This window comes from Bubalus bubalis, chromosome 14, assembly GCF_019923935.1.
Source record: "Bubalus bubalis isolate 160015118507 breed Murrah chromosome 14, NDDB_SH_1, whole genome shotgun sequence".
Lineage (NCBI taxonomy): Eukaryota > Metazoa > Chordata > Mammalia > Artiodactyla > Bovidae > Bubalus > Bubalus bubalis.
The window spans coordinates 42313355-42318684 of NC_059170.1; the positions used below are offsets into that span (position 1 = coordinate 42313355).

At 49.2% G+C, this 5330-nt stretch overlaps 1 pseudogene; it reads left to right on the top strand.

The window, feature by feature from the left end:
* The first annotated feature begins 4407 nt into the window (after positions 1–4407).
* LOC102408446 lies at positions 4408–5091 on the top strand (annotated as a pseudogene).
* The last annotated feature ends 239 nt before the right edge of the window (positions 5092–5330 follow it).

The window sequence follows — 5330 nt, forward strand, 5'->3', positions numbered from 1 at the left end:
TCCCCAAGAGGTTTTGTTTTGTTTGTAACAAGTGCCTGTAGTGAAGGGGAGGAGGGACAGAGGCCGAAATCTTCAAGCAGGCATTGGTTACTAAGAAAATCATAGGTGCCCTTGAATGTCAGGGGGAGCGGTCCCTGGGGGAGATGTGGGTGCAAAAGCCCCAGATCCCTCCCCGCAAAAAGAAAAGACTCAGAGTCAGGATTCAACCAGCATCCCTGAAACGTCAGTGCAATCCCTCCTTCTGGAAGGAGCGGTCCCAGGTGTGACGCCCTGAGAAGCCTCCGACCAGGTTTCTAGCTTTGACACCGGAAAACGGAGGAGAAATCTACATCACTAAGCCACAAGGAGCCTGCACCTCCCTGGGAGGGGGGTGGGAATACACATCCAGCACCCGCCCCCCCCCCCCACACCGGCTCTCCCTTCTGAACCACTGTTTGCCCACCTGAGCCCAGCTGGTCCCACCGTCCAGCTGCTTTGCCAAGGAACCTCTGACAGCTGCGCTCAAAGTGGGGCCAGGAAGCTCCTTGTGAGCCCCCCAGGGGGCTTTGCATCACAAGGAACGCATTATTTCCTTGGCTAGGAAGGCAGTGTTTGTTCGAGACCCCAGGGAGCTGATGAGGTGATGACCTGGGGACCAGAGGCCTCTGGGCCCCCTCTGAGCCTGGCCTGGCTGCAAGCAGTGCTGGCCAGTGCTGGACAAGGCCAAGGCCAGCCAGCCCGGTCTGGCTCCAGAAAGGGGACCGCTGTAGTCCCAGGCTTCACTCATGTGTCCTGCTGGTTCCTCCAAATAGTACAAAGTCAGAGCAGCCAACAGGCTAATGACCATTTCAATGGAAAACAAAGGCTATCCCTGCCAAGGAGCCTGGAGAGATGTGTGTTGGGTGTCCTGGCCTGTCTGCCCTTGCAGGTCCTTTGCACAGGATTTGATTCCTCCATAATGGCAAGGTGACAGAACAGGAGAGCTTAGTCTTTTCAGAATCGGTCTGGAAAATATCAACCACAGGGAAAGAATTAGGATGTCTGGGCCAGATTATGTCAAACAAAGCAAAATCACAAGCACCAAAGGTGAGGCTGTATTTTATGCATTAAAATGAGAAAAAGATAGAAGCCAGACAGGACATGAAGATGCTACCCCGGTACCTGTGGGTGTTGTACATGGCGTGTTCCATCCACGGGCAGAAGGAAGCAGGCAGGCTGTGGAAAGGGTCTGGACGGGAAGCCCCACCCCACCCCCACCCCTGCCCCACTCTGTATGGACCTGCCCACCTCTACTTGAGCAAGCTGGGCAGTGGAGGAGCGCGGGGGCTGTGCTCCCTCCCAGGCAGCTCAGGGGATCCTCGAGCCATAATTCCGGGGAGCTGCCTAGTGCAAACCCACCTGCGTCACACTGCAAAGCAAGTCCTGCGGCCCCGGTGTGAGTCATCCAGGTCACAATGTGTTCCTGGCTGGGTCGGCATCCCTGACACCCCAGCCACACTTGTGGAAAGCAAGGATAAGGTTCCTTTTCATTTTTAACACCAACGTGCAAACCAGGAGCCCCCAAATGATTTAGTAAGACACAAAGAAATTAATGGTATTTTTTTAATTGCTGTATAATTGCTTTACAATGTTGTTAGTTTCTGCTGTACAACAAAGTGAATCAGCTATATATATACATATAACCCCCCCTCTTGGGTGTCCCTCCCACCCCTGTCCTCATCCCACCCCTCCAGGTCATCATAGAGCATCCAGCTGAGCTCCCTGTGCTATACAGCAGCTTCCCACTAGCTAGCTGTTTTACACATGTTAGTGCATTTATGTCAAACCTAATCTCCCAACTCACTAGGAGCTAAATTTCAGCTCCTATGATCAGAAAAAAAGGACACATGCTAAGCATCGTCTAGGAGCAAGCTCTCGTTGATTCTTGGGTTATGGTTCCTGGGATTTCAGTCTTTGTCACCCCTTAATCCCTTAGGTCATGGGCCCTTTGCCCTATGCTCTAAAGGGTCTGGGGAGTTGCTTCTGACTCCCATTAAGAGTATTTGGAGCTAGCTGTCAGCACCAGATAACTAGTCCTGTCTGTATTTGTAGCAGGAACTCCACAAATTCCAGGCAAGGGACATAACATTTGGCCTTAGTTTTAAGTGGTCCACTTCCCCTAAAGCCTGAGGAACAGCCCTCTGAGAGCCGGCCCTGGACAGACAGCCACCAGCTCTGCTGGGCCTGATGACTTCCAGCCAAAAAGACTCCAAGGTATGCTTGTGTCTGGTTTCAATAATGCTTTGCCTTCAAGAACTTCAGTTCAAAGAAATCATTCATTGTTTTATCACTTGTCTTTCTGGCAATTTTCTCCTAACTTGGGTAAAATCATCTTTCTGGCAAATAGGAAAAGTTGAATCGCACTGGATATCAAGAAGCTTGAGTGTATTTCTAATTATCCTGGGGTCTTAGATGTGAATCTAATGGGGTCCATTAAAAGCTTTAGAGAAACAGTCCGTGGAAACAGCCAGTTAGAACTGATAAGAAATGCAGAGATAGAATGATTTGCTCCTTTGGCATCCAGATCACTGAGTTGTTAACAGAAGGGGAGTCCTCTCCAAGCCTTGCCTCCTGTCCTTTCCAGCCCAGACACCAGGAGACAAATCTGGTCACATGAACTGCACAGCTGACCTCTGGGTTCTGAGACTCTAATCTTCAGAAGGAGTGAGGAAGGTATTCTGAAGGTGATGATGCCTCCTGGGTTCACACCCTGAGAGGGTGTCCAGCTAAGGGAGAAGGGGGCCCCTCTGAGGGCAGTGGCCTGAGTGTAGAGGTGACACAGGCAGATGAGGGGCCACTGCTGCCTTTGAGGAACCAGAAGGCAGACTCAGGAGGCAGCATCTTCAGCATCTCTAAGTCTCTGATGCCAGGACAGCCACAGAATCCCATCAAATCCACCAAGGCTACTTATGATCAAATGATGGCATCATTGTTGACATGTCTTCTTGCAACTACTAAATGCTTTGATCTTCCAATGTCAATCAGTTTTTCAGTATTTGAGATTCAGGCCTCAGAAACCAAGTTGTAAAAACACAAGTCATGGTCATTCAGAATTTCACACAGCTTCTCGAAAGTACCTGTGTGACTCCAAGACTTCTGGGTAGGCTTCATGTCCAGACCACATGCAACATCCTCTCTGAATGTCCATTGCCACACGAATAGTCCCAAGGCAGAAGTCTCCCAGGTGGATTTTCTGGTCAGACTCGTGAGATTTAAATGTGATTATGGATAGGAGGATGTGTTTTGGAAGAATCTGAGGGAGCCACTACTTTAAGGAAATACTTTGACAGCAAACACCCTGCCTTCTTCACTCCCCAGGGGTAATGTTTCTTTGTCTATTTTATGGCCTTCTGTGATTTTGGCAGAAACTACAGTATATTCACTTTAGAGTGTAACACGATCAGAGTGTGGTAGCCACACTTTGGGATAGACCTGTTCCCTTACTGATTGTCTCTAATCAGCAGCTCCTCTGGGACCCACTGCTCAATCTTCATCTGCTCCCTGAGAAATAATGATTTTTCACAGGAACCCCCAGGGAGTTTCCACATTATTGAGAAGGAAGGTCTCTTTTAAGATCAAAATCGCCCTTAATAGCTGTGTTTCTTACAGCCATTGGAAAATGGTACTGTGAGTTCAGTTCACATTTTAAAGTAAACTTGAATGTTACTAAATCTGGCTTAAGGAGATGGCTACTTTAATTCGAAAAATAGTCCATATACTATTTTAGCAAATTCAAAGAATGCTTTCTGTTTTAGGCTTCGGTATTTATAGTAATGTCGTGTTCTTGACCATTGATGAAATCTTGGCCATTGTGCCAATAATCTAATGTCAGTGTTTATTTTCTAGTGCACGTAAACACTGATGGGTTTACAGCCCGTGGCATTGAAAGTTCAGTGAAATACACCTGGGTTAGGAAGCATAGTGTCACTCAGCCTACAGGCCACGCTCTTGGGGGTAATTCTGCTTCTCCCCAGAGATCTTCTGCCCCACAGGCTGGAAAATTACCTCTTCAGTATATCCTATCACCTATATTAATCAAGCTGTTCCCACGTATGAAAGACAACAAGGTGAATGGCCCTGCTCCCAGGCCAGGGTGTGGTCTGTGCATCTGGCGGGTTTTCACCCCTGGTGTGGAAGATGCTACAGGTCCAGGTGGCCTGCGTTAGCAACAAGCATCTGAGCCTTCCCCGGAGTGCTCAGACCCAGCACCGCTGCGGTCACCTTCTGGAGTTTCTCTTGTTCTAAACAAAGTCCAAAAATAACTGTTTTGATGAGTCAGTGTCCAGAATGGCCTTACTACCCCACTGTGTACCTAGCACAATGTCCAAGAAAGCAAAAAAAATCCCCTGAGAAGCTGACCTCAAGAATGTACAGTTCAGGAGGAAGAAGATGGCAGCCACCTCAGTAGCTGCTCCGGGAGCCGGGCCGGCACCAGCCTGGGGGCCTGAAGCCATCGCCCCCAACTGGGAGAACCCCGGGAAGTTTCCACAGGGACCACTCACGGCTGTGTAAGTTGATGGGGGCGTGGTTCTAGGACCAGGCTCCAGGACAACCACTGAGTCGTACATTGCCAAGGTGATCCCTATTCACGACTGTATTTTCTGCTGCCCTTCAGGCTCAGCAGCTGATACCCAGGCAGGAGCTGACATAGTCACTTATCAGCTTGGTTTCCACAGCATTGAACTGAATGAGCCTCCACTGGTACACACAGCAGCCAGCCTTCTTAAGGAGATTTGTCCCTGATACCAAGAAGGCCTGATGGCAGGAATCATCACTGCTGGCTGGGACCCCCAAGAAGGGGGTGCCCATGGTGGGTATGATGACAGGCCTTTGCCATCACAGGCTCTGGGAGCTCCTATATCTATGACTATGTCGATGCTACCTGCTGGGAAGGCGTGACCAAGGAAGAATGCTTGCGGTTCACTGCCAATGCTCTCGCGTTGGCCATGGAGAAGGACAGCTCCAGTGGAGGGGCGGCCGCCTGGCAGCCATTGCAGAATCAAGGGTAGAGCAGCAGGTACTTGGGGAGACCAAATTCTCCAATTCACCATGTCCATATTACCACCGCTCTGAATCCTGAGACTCTAAGATCCAAAAGAGACACCCCACACTGCTATAAAATTCAGTAAACAGTTTTTCAGTGAGGAAAAAAAAAAAGAATGTGCAGTTCATTCTGTTGCCAAATTGAAGGATTTGCAGGAAAGGGAAATGCTACACAGTGAGAGAAAGGAACCAGGAATTTCAGTTCAGATCAGAGGCAAAGGAGGAACATTTAAACTCCGACAAGAAAAAGAGCTTGACTGGATGTGGAA